Source organism: Urocampus carinirostris, chromosome 4 (assembly GCF_059441175.1).
Source record: "Urocampus carinirostris isolate Australia breed hairy pipefish chromosome 4, RoL_Ucar_1.0, whole genome shotgun sequence".
NCBI lineage: Eukaryota > Metazoa > Chordata > Actinopteri > Syngnathiformes > Syngnathidae > Urocampus > Urocampus carinirostris.
Genome location: NC_142352.1, coordinates 26,074,113 through 26,089,994, shown reverse-complemented (window position 1 = coordinate 26,089,994; position 15,882 = coordinate 26,074,113). Strand labels below are relative to the sequence as shown.

The following is a 15,882-nucleotide window of genomic DNA, read 5'->3' as shown; positions in this document are numbered from 1 at the left end:
GGGCTGGAGCCCATCCCAGCCATCTCCGGGCAGTGGGCAGGGGATATATATATATATATGTATATATGTATATATATATATATACATATATATATATATATATATATATATATATATATATATATATATATATACATAGTGAATATCTATGTATATAGATATTTCTTCAAAGGGATACAGATGTGTCCCTGCAACACCTTAGAGCAAGGGAAACAAACTCACTGCTTTAATGTAAATGTTGAAGGTACAGTGCGTATTATTTTCCCACAGGATATTTTCCTGCATTCTGTCATGCCTCCGAAAATGAGTGCTAATAGCACAACGAAATAAGACAAAATACGGACACTCAAAGTAACCATAAAGCACCTTATTACTTTTCAAAAGACGAGAAATAAGCAAATAAAAGAAAAAATAAATAAAGACTATAAAAGGAAATAGGAAAAAAAAGAAGGCAAAAAGTAAAACTCAAGCAAAAAGTGAGAAAATGCGTTTTGTTAATTTTTGTCTTTTTAATTCCTTTTTCTCTCTTCCCTTTTTCTTTCTTTTTATCCATTTTGCATTCTTTTCTTGAAATATTCTTTCTCATCACGTTGTCCCTCTTGCCTCTGTTTTGTATTTCTTTCGTATATTTTATTCCTTTAAAAAAATGTTTAGCTTTATTTGCCTTTTTGCTGACTTTCAGTCTGTAGTTTGTAGTCTTCCTTGGACTAAATTTTAGTTGCACTCGTCAAGTTAAGTCATATTTATTGCACTTTACAGTGACATCTAGTGGACAAATATAAAACACTGTCCCTTTAAGACCAGCAGATAATTGGCCCAACGTTACTCGGGTCCTATCTTCAGCGGCTAAAAACTCAATTGAGTTTGAGACCCCTGCCTTAGAGGCATGGTTTCTCTAAAACATTGTTTCTTAAATGGTGAGTTGGGACCCCAAAGTGGGCCGCAGACCCATTTTCAGTGGGTCCCGGTCTTTGCCTTGGCAAAATAATACTAAAAAGAAGAAAAAATACTTACCTCTTAACGGTAGATCTTGGTAATGCCCTGCTCGTTCTCATATTGTTCAGTCAATCTGATCCCTAAGATCCCTGAGCCATTACTGTTAGACAAGTTTAATTGCGGGTGTTTTAGTTCAAGCCAACAAGCTCAGAATCCCCCATAGCCACTTGGTCCATTTCTTTAAAGGGATCAAGGAGCATCACTTCTCAAAAACGTCTTCCATTTAATGCCATTGACGTTTCTAAATGTCAAGAATGTTTTAAATTGTCCTCAGAGTGTCTAACCAGGGTGATACCCCTAGCCCCTTCTGTTCAAACAGTTTACAGGGGTTTTGGGTTAAACGCCCCAAAAACCCTTCAGAATCACCCTTAACCACATTCTTTTGAATTGTCCTCTAATAAGAGAGACCTCGTCCCTTCCTTTGGCTTCACACATTGAAGGAGAAAAATGTCTACTATAAGTTGCAGTTTGTGCGCATTGAAAACTAAAATTATGGGTAATGTTCTAAAAATAGCTCAGACGACATGGTACAATGTCTTGCTTGAACATTTATATATCTAAGCTTAGTTTGATGCATATTTCTTTGTAATTACATTTTGCCAGAAGCAAAATCGGCTTCAATAGGGATAAAATGCTGTTTTATGCATTTTAATATTGCAGAAAAAAATGTATTATGTATTTGATATTATTACTTTCCACGCACTCCCTCCCTTTTTAATTTAGTGTATGTCAGATCACAAGCATTACATAAATGACATCCAGTCTATATTACACATGTGCCCGCAGTGCAGTTTTTTGAGTGTGAGTGAGTCAATGCCCATGACAGGAGGCCGTGCACGTGCGTGTGCTCGTGTGTGCTAATGCACCATGTTACGGCCAAGTAATTCCCTGCCTGTGGGTCATGCAGGCTGGCTGGCTGGGTGGGGGCCACGATGCTCGGCCTGCCGGAGATAACGTGCCTCCAAATGTCACGTCATGGCACAATAACCAAGATTTAAGAGGCCGATGTCAGTTTTTAGTTGGCTTTCTGTGGTGTTAAAAGGTATTTTCAGACATTTTTTTTCAATTAAGCCCAGAAAGAGTAGTGTTCCTTCCCATAATTACGCAAATATGTTATCAGATGCCCGAGCCACCTCAACTGGCTCCTCTCAATGCGGAGGAGCAGTACCCCTGAATAGACCTTACCAGGGAGGCTGAGAAGTGGGATTCCCCTGTAGTCGGAAATGAGCCGTAAGCCAGAACGGGAGAGTAGACACGCTGGAGGACCCGAGAAATTTAGTTTCAAAGTTGACTCATCTGGCTTGTTTCCTCTGTGATGGAAGGAACCCAGCACTTTCAAAATGACGAATCCAATTTACACAAATGTGAGGCACCTCCAAAGGATAATGGAGAGAGAGGAAAACAATCTGAGGTGAGCAGCCCCGTATTTTAGCAATGCAGTTAAGTTCTCCAGGTAGGAATACAAGTAATGTACAAGTGATGTTGCTGCGTTTGAGGTGACAACCAGCATACCATGTTTTTATAACTCAATACCAGGGAGAGCAAAACAAAAAATGGGATTCCTTCCCCCCATCTTTTTCAAATTGTGAACATTTTTGGAAAAGCGCCAGGGAGCCACTCAGAAGCGCTAAAAAGAAGCACGCAGATCCCGAGCCGCTTTTTGCCGACCCCCAGCCTTGGCAGTCTCCACAAACTCCAAAATTCTACCTTGAAACGCTCGTAACCTCTTTGACGAATTACCACGTAACCCTAAATGTTGACTTGCATGCATGTCAGTGTTCTTCACGACCTCGCAGCTCAGGAAGTCAAAGACGAGACAGGCTGTTTTCAAAATGCATTATCTCGGAAAATATTTGGAATATACGGATGAAATATAAATGGATCTTTTGCAGAAACCACGTACTATTTCCTCACAATTGGCATGTTTAAGAATTTGGCAATGCCTTTAAGAATTCAGTATTTGTGACGTGCATTTTGTGTACCGTGCAGGAATGCTGTCGTGTTTGTCCCAGAAAAGACGCGGGCGACGGCGAAGACGAGATGAGCAGTCAGATGTGTGAAGTGAAGTGTCGAATGTTCGCAAAGTGACAGGCGATGGGAGTGAGATTGACAGCTCATTTTTCGCCTCCACTCCAACATGGTACCGTTGGACCACGTGACTTGATCATGCCGGTTCGCATGAATAAATTGTTTGACTATTATGGTTAAATGTTTTTTTTTCCTTTTGTCGAGAACTGTTCCTGTTAACTTTTACTTTTTGAGCTTTAGACCAATTTTCCCATGCTATGCGTTTTGGCTTCTGCTTTTCTCCCCCTAAAAACATTGACTGATTTTGAAAAAAATACTGCTTTCTCATTTTCGAACAACATTCAAAAAGTTCTCTACTCGAGACTGGTATTTTAGTTTACGGCTGCTTTATCTTGAAGCGGGACTAAATAATAAACTTAACAAAACACAACGCGTGTTTTGTGTCTTGATAACTCTGAGCAAAGGCTTCTTGGACCATGGGAAACCTGAGTCAGTTTTTGGAGCAAAACTTTTTATGAAGAACTGCTTTGGTCAAACCGGGAAAACTGTCTCTTGGTTGTGTATGCTACATGTGTAAAACTTTCCTTTGATTCCCCTGGTTGTCACATGAGCTTAATTACAATATCTATCTCTATATCCCGAAGCAATATCCTCCTGGTGGGTGATGGCTAGAGTCAAGAACACACTTGCATTCACCAAACATTCATTCCCCTTTACTCTTCCCAACCTGACACCAAACAATAAGCACACAGCACAACTATGGGTGAGTTGCAGTGCCATGCAACCCTTCATCAACAGAGAGGCCCAAAAGCAGACACTGGTTTACCCCCTCTGCATCATATGTGTCAATATCAGTCATTATTAATTATCCCTTGCCACTCACATCTATAGCTACTAGACACGCTTGCCTCCTTTGCATTAACCGACCTATAAAATTAAAAATAAATCTACGTTCGCATATAATACCCTCTTCAAATTTATTTTTAAATTCCATCCATTATCTGCACCGCTTATTCTCAGTAGGGTCGCGGGGGTGGTGGAGTCCATCCCAGCTATCGTCGAGCAGTGGGCAGGGGACACACTGAACTGGTTGCCAGCCAGTTGCAGGGCACACAGGGACAGACAATTCGCTCGCTCATTCACACCTAAGGACAATTTGAACTGGACAATTAATCTGACATGCATGTTTTTGGAATCTGCGAGGAAACCGGAGTGCCTGGAGGAAATCCACGCAAGCACGGGAAGAACATATAAACTCCACACAGGAGGTCCGATCTCATGACCTCAGAACTGTGCCGCACACGCGCTAACCACTGCGCTGCCGTGCTCCCCTCTTTTTAAATTAATTTTAATTATTTTCTAAAATCTCATTCCTGTAGTTCTTGATGCATAATCTTAAAACATACTCTCCTTTTTAAATAATTTTCTTATCTTCCTTACTACATTGCTCTGTGTTTTTGATTACCCACTCATTCAGTTTTTTTGCTTCATCTTTCTATTTCAGAATTTTTTGTTTTGTTTTGCATTTTATTCAGACTCCCTTTACCTATCTTCTTTTTGTTCCTAACATAATGCATGTCCCAATTGGTCACCTTAATTTAAAACTTCTACTTTCCTCCCTCTTAAGCCTCCTGCTTTGAGTTATATTGCTTTCAGTTTTATCGATTGCTTCAGACTAAATTACTTTCTTTGGTAAATATTTACCTTTCCCTCAAGTGTGCTTTTTACTTTCCATTCATCTGCTTCAAACTTCAGATGCAATATAAATATCAAAGTACATAAAACAAAATCTTCAACAATTCTGTGTTTTATTATCTTATTTTACAGCTACAAAGTCTGACTTGCTCAGACCATTTCTCCCCCAAAGCCATCACTGCCCTGAACAAGAAAAAACTGTGGAGAAAAAATATCTTGCATAGGGATAGAAACATTTATATTCATTCATATGTTTTTATTATGTTTGCAGAATATTGCTGCCAATGTCATTACTCTATCATCAAATTATTTTCTGATGTACATACAACTTAGGCAGGTCTACAAGCACCACCTTGTAAATATTGTCTACATTCTTTTCTTTTATTTCATGTTCATCTAGGAGTGCCACGTCGAATCTCGCTGTAAACAAAGTAGAATGTGTTGTTTAATCAATGACAGTAAGGACCATTATTTTTCTATATTGATTGAAATAGATAAAATTGAATTGTTTTTGTAATTCTCTTAAAGATAACGTTTATTTTCAATTTATCTGATCAAAATGTAAGGCTCTATAAAAATATTGAAGTACATAAATGCAAATCTGCTCAGATAATGCTTTATTTTATAATTAGTGGGAGTGGTTTTGTACGGTTGTCAGGTTATCACAGCCCCATGGTTTGAAATAGCATTTACCTAATTTTGTGTCTCTCATAATTTTAGTTTAAATTAATGTTATTATTAGTACAATCGTAAACATAATACATCGGCCTGGTTCGTGATTTTTACGTCGGAGGGCGCGGCCATTTTTATCACCGAAACTCGTGTGTTCGAGCAGGAAGTGGGTTTAGAAAATCGTCAAAATAAGAGCAATAAGGTAATGCTCGGGTTTTCACTTACACCGTACCGCGTGTTAAGTTGCCGATCACTATCTTAATTTTATTTTATAACAGATGTTATTTTAAGTAACAATCGAATTAATAAAATACTAAGTACAATAAAGAACGAGATGACACTAAAAATGTAGACGGAAGATTATAATGACAGTCTTTGGTTTTGTTTTGGAGAATCTCAAACCGGTAGTGCCCAATCGCCACTCGAGGGTGGCGCGCGCTCCCGTATTCACGTGCACGCGGAAATCCCTGAGCAAAATCGTGGCACGCTGAGAAAAAGACGCGAGGAGGAAATCTGCTCAGGTTTGTCTCTTTTTTTCCAATTTTTTTCTCTTTTGATTCAATTTTTCTTCATCCCTTACGCTACTTCCTGTCCGTTGTCATATTTCACGTTTAAACAAGACAACTTGTAATCATTTCCGAGTGAATGGTGTCTTGTTACCCTTGACTTATCATAAATACAATACAATTACCAATAATATCGATGATATTTTTGTATACGTAGTATCATTTGCCGTGTTTGGTTGTTGCCCGTGTTCGGGATTTCAGAACCGAGGACAGCTCCGTGTTCGCTTGTCAGCCTATTCGAGAGGATTAGGGATGGAGCATAAGCCAAATATTGTGAATAGTAAACACTTTCCTCTCCTAAAATGTTTACAACGTCCTGTATTTGTAAGTTTAGGGCAAATCACAACAGACTAGCATACGGTATAGTTAAAAATATTCCAAACTAACTAAATGGTAAATGGTCTGCATGTATATAGCGCGCAAGTCCCTGAAGACTTCCCAAAGTGCTTTACAATTTATTTTACGCTTACCCATTCACACACACACTCACACCCTGATAACCAGAGGCAGTCATACAAAGCACCTCCCTGCCTATCGTGGGAATCAGGGGTTCAGTGTCTTACACAAGGACACTTCAACATTTAACATGGAGGAGCTGGGAGTCGTACCTGAGACCTCTCGATCCCGAGACGAGTGCTCTACCTCTTGAGCTACTAAGCTTTAATGTGACCTGTAACCTTTCTCATTTAAAAAGAAAAGCATGATAAGCAATAATTTAGTTGCTTAAATAATCACAACTAATTGTAATTTAGGAATGATCTGGTTTTAAAGCATATTAATAGTAACCCTAATTACTAACTAGTATACCTAAACACAACTCAAAAGTGTCCAAGCAACCCTGCATTATTAGCCGGCTGCATATCAAAAAAGTGAAGCCTCGTTTATCGCAGGGGTTACGTCCCAAAAAGAACCTGTGATGGATGAAATCTGTGAAATAGAAACCATTGTTTGTTTTTTTACAATCATTATGCAAAACTCTACATTAAAATCAAAGGAGAAAAACTTTTTACAGGCCCAAACATTTGTTTACCAAATAAAAATACGATTTATTGTACCTGTAAACTTATTTGTATCAGTTTTTATAATAATAGTAATAATAATAATAATAATATATATTATTTAGTAATGTCTTTCAGGACACACAAGGTCGCTGTACACAGACTATAAAACAATTATATCAATAAAAATAATGTACAGTAAGAGGGGTTGGGGCAAAGTGAAACCGTTTATGATGGATAGACAAGTCTAAAAAGTTGAATTTTTAGTTTAAATTGGAAGATAAATACTCTCTTAGGGACTGTTTAACTTAAGCCAATCAAAATGCAAAATACATTACATGATATAAATCTGTGAAGCAGGGACCCTGAATAGTGAACCACGTCATAGCAAGTGACTACTGTATTGGTGTATTAAAATGTTTCTAGCAAGGTAGAAAAACAAGTATATGAAGTGTGACTTCTGCACCATGAAGATAAAAAAACATTAAAGCAGAAATTGAGATGGGCCAATCGATGGTGTCGTGAACCATTTTGCGAAAGGGAGGGAGAGAGCCCATAGACTTGCCAGATTGATTTTCAGAGAGAGGGTGTATGGCAAGAATGAGATAGTTGAGTGTGAGATACAAACTGAGTGTTATTGACAGAAGGGTTATGATTTTGAACTGGCTACCTGTATATGAAACTACTATTTTTTTTTTTTACGTTTTCATGCAGAGAATGGGACTGGGATCAGAAGTTGGATTTTTTTGAGCAATCTGTTTGAAACGTTTACCTGCCTAAAGACAAAAAAACCATGTGTACATAGCGTTTGTGAGTATTTCGATTACAAGGGAGAGGCAAGAGCATTGTCGTTATACAAATAGACATTGTTTCCACATTTTGCTTTTACATTAAAAAAGGATGAATTCATTCAGGACCCTCACTAAATTCAACAAAGTACCATGCTTGTTTCCTCCATTGTTCACAAGATGTGCTTGTACATGGCTTGCCAAAACTTTAGACTTACAGTATATATGAATGGAAAAAAACTTTTTGCTGGAGGAGCAGAAAATAAAACGGAAATGTCCTGTAGATATCACAATCAAAGAACATAAGTGTTTTTGCAAGTAAAGTGGAGTTCACGTGTTTAATTTGTCTCTGTACTACTAGTTTCACAACGAATTGTGTCTCAAAACATTGAGAACGAAGAAAAGTGCACGTGCGCACAAGCAATTAGGTTACTTGAGTTTGTATGCAAGAGTAATAGGAAAATGAACTGACTCAGACCCTAATTGGATTTCTATGCGCGTTCACATGGTTGTACATAATTGGAATACTGACAATAGTCGTTTTTTAATCGGATTATTGCCCCCTTGTAAAAGTGACTATGCATGAGTTTTGTTTTTGTATTCAGTTTAAAAAAGAGAGAAAGTCACCGAGCTTAATACGCAACATTTCAGCAACTCGGAATGTAAAAAACATTAATTACAGGAGGTTCCAAATGAGGACTCAGTTTTGCGTTTGTCAGGACCAGAACAGAAACGGGACCCAATTGCATAACGTTTACCACAAGTTTTATTGAAAGACAGAGGAAGGGCTGCGCCCATGATCTCGCACTCGGATTGTGATCCGAACACGAAAGTGGATCTTCCGTAGCGAGCGGTGTCGGTGTCAGGGACGGAAAAACTGGTCGTAGCTGGGACTGGGAGAGCAAAGTGTGGTCGGGGTCGGAAATGAGCCGTAAGCCAGAACGGGAGAGTAGACGTAGTCGGGATCAAAAATGGGTCGTAAGCCGGGACGAGAGAGCAGACGTGGTCGGGATCAAGACAGGTCCTAGCCGGAGACAAACGGGACAGGCGGGAGTCAGGGTCGAAAAAGGCTTGCCTTGTATAAACAGAGGTTCGCAGACGGACTGACAACAGGGGATTGACAGGACTGGGTTTAAATAGGGACAGGGAGCCAATCAGAGCCCGCAGCGGTTGGCGCCAAATGAGCGGGCACAGGTGATTCACATCGGTAATCATGACACTGTTGTGGTAATTAACGTTAAATATTGTTATCTAGGCATGTATTACACTCAAAATGACATTGAAAACCGTTTGGCAGCCTGCTATTAAAATTAATAAAGTTAACCGAGATTTATTAGGCTTACTGTACTGTCTGAATAAGATGGAAAATTGTTCTCACATAGATAAGCAGTTTATTTTGATGTTTCAGTTGGCATATTATTACCATTTTTTCATCTTCATTATTTTACTTCCCTAAGATAAATGTTAAATTTACTTCAAATAAAGTATATAAACAGTATTCTTTCTGTATATCATGAATGAGATGGGCTATTGTCTTCTCATAAATAAGCCAATATTTTAACATTCCCTTTTTTACTTGACCAAAATGAAACCAAAACTATTTTTAAAATTTATGTTTGCGTATCATTGGTGATATTTACCTTAAAAGCGGGGTCTGTAACTTCTGCTTGCTGACGCCATCTTCTTGCTCAGACTGCTTGTATGGCGAATACACGAACATGCTTGAGTAAGCGCTTCCTTTTTCATCTTTGGATTGACATTTAGACTTGAAATGGTCTTTTTCCTACTTTTACCATTTTCATCCTAGAAAAAAAAAACCTCGAGCACGCGTGTGAAATGGTTCCCCCATCCCTCTGCCTCCCTTCTTCCCGCCTAATGCCCTCTGTGGTCGGAACACTGAAGATAAAAGTAAGATAAAAGCAGAGAGGCGCGATGAGAATTTTTTTTGTACAGACTCTTTGAACTTAATTGGGCATTGTTAACACACACATAATAGAGGAAATATTTAATTTCAACTTTTTTAAGGACATCACAAACTACGCACCCCCCTTTAACTAACATTTCACAATGTTTTATCTTGACATCCACAAAACCCTGAGACAGAAAGAGGGGTGTGTATACTTTCTCTTCCCACTGTATATTATTTTATACCATCAGCAAAAATCCAATAGCTGAGAGGGCAATATTTTTATGCAGATCAGTGTGTGTCTGCATGTAGGCAAGTGCGCGCGCGCACACGCATGTGTGTGCATGAATTCATTGGTGCAGGATCATTTGTTGTCCTTTACAGTAGTCAAACAATTAATCAAACTGTTAATAATTGTGCAATTTTCCTAGTTAAACTGCACTGAGGCATTATATTCGCTTCCAATAAATATATGATTTGTGCTGCATCAATATGTTGTTTGTGATCATGTCAATGGCATGTATTTTGCAAGTGTGTATATTTTTATTAATGTGTTTTGCAAAAAGGATCCATAATTAGTCATTTTTAGCGGGTGTTGGAAATGAGGCCCACTTTTCTCTGTATGGGGCCACTGTCATGATTTCTCATTGCACTCACCTGTGCCCACTCGTTTGGGGCCAGCTGCTGCTAGTTGCCTGATTGATTCCCCTTCTATTTATACCCAGTACCCCAGTCACTCCTTGTCAGTCCATCAGCGAACCTCTGCATACGCAAGGCAAGCACTTTAACCCTGGTTCCCGTCAGTCCCATTTTCATCCGTATACCACTCGTCTGTTCCCGATTCCCGTTTGTCTCCGGCCATTGACCCGTTTTGTCCGTTTGACCACGCTCTGATGTCCTGCTAAGGCTAACGACCCGTTTTTGACCACCGATTACGCTCTGATCCCCCGCTCCGGCTGACGACCCATTTTTGACCACTGACCACGCTCTAATCCCCCGCTCCGGCTATCGACCCGTTTTGCCCATTTGACCATCTCCCGCCTCAGGAAATCCACTTCCGCATTCCAAACGCGCTCCGATCCCGTAAGCGGCTTGCTTGCTCGTCCAGCGAGCACCGGGTCGCTTGCGTTTGTTTCCTCAATATCCCAATAAACTTTTGAGTGGAAGGTTACGCGTTTGGGTCTACCATTTGTTCTGGCTCTGACAGCCTCAGAACCACATGATTTATTCTCATGGCGATAATAATGGAATGGTCAGTCTAAGAAACATCTTCTTATAGCACTTGTTGTAATTTGTTGGTGGACACATGCATGGAAGCAGGAAATGAGGCTAATGTGCTCAAAAAAGATGTTGAACAACAAAACCCAGCTCTAAAGTAACAAACCATGAAAATGTCCAAACAAGAAATCAGTCAATTCAAGTCAATTGCAATGACCCGATCGCATATGCTGTCGGAGCAGTCGATATAAAGTGTAGGGATTGGATGCAGGTGTGTGCAGTTCGACCACTCCTCCCTGGTTGGAGCCCTCTTGGGAGAGGTGCCATGCCAAATCCTTATAGTAATTATAGTAAATGCTAAAATGAATTCATCAACAAGTAAATAATCCCCTCAGGAAACTTTTGAGTTTTTGGTGGATATTTTTCATGGTAAATATTTTTTAAGTTAAAGTTTTAATCGGTCAAAAAATAGAGTTTGAGCTAACATAAGTTGGATCAAAATCATCCATCACAGAATTGAGTCAAAAACTCCCGACTATCAAATTAATGAACAACCCTGGAGTAATCGTTTGTGTTATTGGAAAAACGCAAAATCCTCAGAATGTCCTCAAAAACTCCTCAACAGCAGTAAATACATGCCCAAATTGCTTAAATAATTTGAAGAATTCATAATTGTTTTATTTCAATTAAAAATTCATTTTAACAGGAAAAAAGATTTAAGAAATATCCAAGTGTCCCATTTGTTTGTTTGTTTATTTATTTATTCATTCTTTTTTTTTTCTTTTTGTCATGATCACTTATTACACTCACCTGTGCCCGCTCGATTGACGCAATCTGCTGCTGGTTACCTGATTGGTTCCCTTCTTACTTAAGATCAGTCCTTCACTCGTCTGTTGTCAGTCCGTCAATGAACCTCTGTTTTCACGAGGCAAACATTTTTGACTCTGACTCCCATCAGTCCCGTTTTGTCACCCGTTTTCAACTCGTCCGTTCCTGATTTCCCCGTTTGTCTCCTGCTACGACCCGTCTTTTGACCCCGACCACGTTTTGGTCACTCGTCCTGTCTAACGACTCGTTTTTTTTACCCCGACTACGTTCCGATCTCCTGGCTAAGGACCTATTTTTTTCCGTCTAACTACACTACGGTCTCTAGCTCCGGAGATCCACTTCCGCATTCAGAACACGGATCACTGGCGCTGCCTTTCTTCTATATTTCAATAAACTTGTGAGTAACGTTACGCATCTGGGTCCTCCTTCTGCTCTGGCTGTGACATAAATATGATTTTATTCATTCAAATTTGTAGATTATTTGAGTATATAATCACATTTTGAGAGCCCTCGAATAAACACAGATAAGAAGTAAATTGTACTCAGACCATCTCTTTATCTCACGACATGTCAACACATAAAACCGACAACTAAAAGTGACAAAATGAGGCTGCAACGACTTCATGCGCTCGTAAGGTTTTGAGTCTGTAAACAAATAAGTGTTCTATAAATAGAATGAGTCCATGAAACAAAGTGAAATGGAAAAGGACCGCGTATGGACCAAGGGAAAGTGCTCTGTGACTTATATAAGAGTACAGTACGTGTGTGTTTGTGTGTATGTGTGTAATCCAGCGGGTTTTATCCTCAATGAATGGGACAGTGGAGCTTTACGGTGATTATCCCCCGCAGGCAGGCAGAAAGGAAGGCAGAAAGGCAGAAAGGAAGGCAGAAAGGCAAGCATCCCACTGCTGATTGCTTTGAATCTTCCGCTGTCTCTCCCTTGTCCCACATTTCCAAACATTCCCTCATTTCCGACTTAAGACGTCAAAGCATTAATGTTTGTTTCTTCTCGAAATCGAAGCGGAAAATGGATTGTGGGACCTATATGTCCGCTTTAATCCATTCCACCAAGAAATGACATTATTAAGTCTTGAATGTTTTCTTTAACTGAATTTGCCATACCTGTCAACCTCAGCCGATTGCTGCCCTTATTAATGATTGCGATTCCGTTTATTAAGCAAATATAAACTCTACAAAACACAATATTTACATACTCGTTCATTTCACTATTTTGACATTAAAAAGCGGTAGATTTATGGCGCGCTTTATTTTTACAAGACTAAATACAAGCAAGACTTTGTGCGTGAATAAACAGCTCCAAAGATCACATTAGATTTCCATTTTGTTAAAAGTTTTAAACAAGCACATACTATTTTCTGTCAGAACCAGAACAAATAGTAGACCTAAACGCGTAACGTTTACTCAAAGGTTTATTGGGATTTTAAGGAAAACAAACGCCAGTGGTCCGTTGCTCGCTGGACGAGGGAAGCAATCCGCTCACGGGATCGGAGCGTGATCGGAATGCGGAAGTGATTGGCTGGAATGGAAGATCAGGGGCATAAACCGATAGCCGGAACGGGAAGCAAAATGGGTCGATAGCCGGAGACAAACGGGAAATCAGAAACAGACGAGTAGGAAATGGAGGAACACTGGAGCGACGGGAGCCAGAGTCAAAGTGCTTGCCTTGCGTATGCAGAGGTTTGCTGACGGACTGACAAAGAGTGAATGGAAGCATTGAGTTTAAATAGGAGGGGAACAAATGAGGCAACGAACAGCAGCTGGCACCACACGAGCAGGCACAGGTGAGGGAAATGGGTAATCATGACATGTTCAACTGTTGTTTACCTAATAATGGTAAAAGTTAGGAACACACTTTGTTTCCAATGAAAAGGGTTCAGGGTTGAAGCTTTCTTCTTATATGTAATATGCCTATTTAGCTACAGAATTACATTTTCTGTACACTTTTAAAAAAATGTTGAAATGATGATGATTGGCTGGCACCGGCCCATCCCGTTTGAGAGAAACATCTGGCATTGGATGAGTAATAGAGAAAATATTTAACTTAACTTTTTTAAGGACACCTCAAAGGACGTACCCCACCTTCAAAATAATGGTCGCCCTTTCAGGCTCTTTAATAAGCCACTTTATAAAGAATGTGTCTATAAAGTGTTAATTTAAACAAATCTTCTGTTTTAGAATACAAATTGAAATTAAAATATGTGTTTTGTTTTCGTTTACCAAATTTGTCGTAAACAGATTAATACATTTTACCAATCTATCCTGATATTTTTATTTAGCTTATTTTTAACTTCAAGTCTTTATACCATGTTTATCCTGGGGTGCTACGTCAGATTTTATTGTAGACAATGTTCTCTAATTGTAATTAATAACAATAAAAAAACAATTCTGTTCTAACCGTCTGTCGCAGTCCTATAAACGAGCTCCTTTTCCCCCGTTTGCGTGAGAAAATAAATGAACATCTGTCTTTATCAGAACCTAAACATGGCCCTTCCGCTCCAAAGGTCAGACGCCAGTTTCATATAAATGATACAGTCAAACTCCGCCCCCCACCGACCTCCCTTCCGTTTCCATTATGTAACAGGAAGAAACATCAACTACTCAAGCTGCGCTGTCATCTTTCCCTACAGTCTTGATATATAAAACAAAATGTTCATATCCTGTGATGACGTTATTCCCCACAAATAGAGCCCAAAGTCGTATTTTTAGGTTCGCCGCTGCGACAGCAGATTTCTCCCTGTGGGGGTCTCCTTCCCGCTTCATCCGCCATCTTGAAACAACGTCCATTTTAAGACCAGGGAGCGTCTGCCTCACGGTTAGGTCCTGGATTTAATCTGGTTTCCTGCATGTGAAAAATAGAAAGCGATATAATACTTTGATGCTCTCTGAACTGAAGTTTAGTAATGTGTTTAGATCAAGTGTGTATGATTTAGGTCATGGGTGTCAAACTCATTTTAGCTAGGGGGGCCCACATGGCAGAAAAAACATTATCATTTGGGTTGGACTGCCAAAGGATTGACGTGTGCCTTAGTTGGAGGGCTGTGGGTCTTTTCGGAGACTTACAATTACTTTAGGATTTAGGGATTTTAGGTTTGATTATAAAACGTTAATTGTTTTTTCCCCTCAATATTATTTTTCCTTCCCTAAGATTTTAATCTCTTCCAGTGTTTATCAACTCTGTGAAAAAAGTAAAACAACAATTTAATTCATTTCCACTACAGTTCATTTAACTCTCGGAAACTCATGCAGACTGGAAAGTGACAAAAATAGCATACAAAAACGAATGAAAATTCATCTATTTTCTGCGGGGCTTATCTTCACTAGTGTCCCTTGGGGTATCCTAACTATCCTCAGGCAGTGGGCAGGGAACACCCTGAACTGGTTGCCAGCCAATCACAGGGCACACAGAGACCGACAACTCACTCGCTCATTCACACCTAGGAACAATTTAGACCGGCCAATTAACCTGACATGCCTGTTTGTGGAATGTGAAAGGAAACCACATTCCCTATAGGAAACCCACGTAGGCAAAGGGAGAACATCCAAACTCTGCATGGGGAAGCAGTGGTAGCTGAAATTGAACCCTGGACCTCCAAAGCGTTAACTACCCAGCAGCCGTGCCGCCCAAATGAAAATCAAATGCTTCATTTATTGATTTAAAAATCTGCTTTTTATTTTACTTTTTCTTAATGAAAATGTTTACCTGAATACTGGAACTTAACTGTTGGAATTCATATACTGTATATTATAGAAAGTAGCTAAAGCTTCTTTAAACTTCTACAAAGACACCCAGGTGCTTTTATTTGAAGAAAAACAACATTGGATTGGGGTTGAAAATCCTATTTCAGTTAAGTTTCATTTTTCATTTTTGTCAATCCACATCCCTTTTCTATAAAAACAGTGGTCAGCCATTTTTGATGCTTGTTTAGGGATTACTTTGTTCAACATATTGTAAGCACCGCCTGTGACTGCACAAGTCGAGTCGGTATTTACACTCATGCCAAACTCGCATAAGCAGCCTTTTCTAAAAGATTGTAATGCCGAACGTTACGCACAAAATCTTGAACTTCTTCTAGCAAAGTGGTGAAAATTAGAGGTAATTCCAACCAAAAATTGTCAAAATTATTGGCCTTCAAAATGGGATCACACCCTGGAAGACCCGGTAAAGT

At 39.4% G+C, this 15,882-nt stretch overlaps 1 protein-coding gene and 1 long non-coding RNA gene across 3 annotated transcripts in view; both read left to right on the top strand.

Moving 5' to 3' along the window:
* Positions 1-2,770: 2,770 nt before the first annotated feature.
* On the top strand, positions 2,771-3,205 carry LOC148367159 (uncharacterized). Its single transcript, XR_015850193.1, has 2 exons — positions 2,771-2,915; positions 2,986-3,205. It is a non-coding gene; the product is annotated as an uncharacterized LOC148367159 (long non-coding RNA).
* Positions 3,206-5,786: 2,581 nt separating this feature from the next.
* Positions 5,787-15,882, top strand: part of LOC148367158 (synaptosomal-associated protein 25-A-like) — a 58,913-nt gene continuing 48,817 nt past the window's right edge. For both annotated transcript variants that reach the window (XM_088333976.1, XM_088333977.1), the window contains exon 1: positions 5,787-5,912. The gene's annotated coding sequence lies outside the window, so the exon portion shown is untranslated. The remainder of the gene's footprint in view (positions 5,913-15,882) is intronic.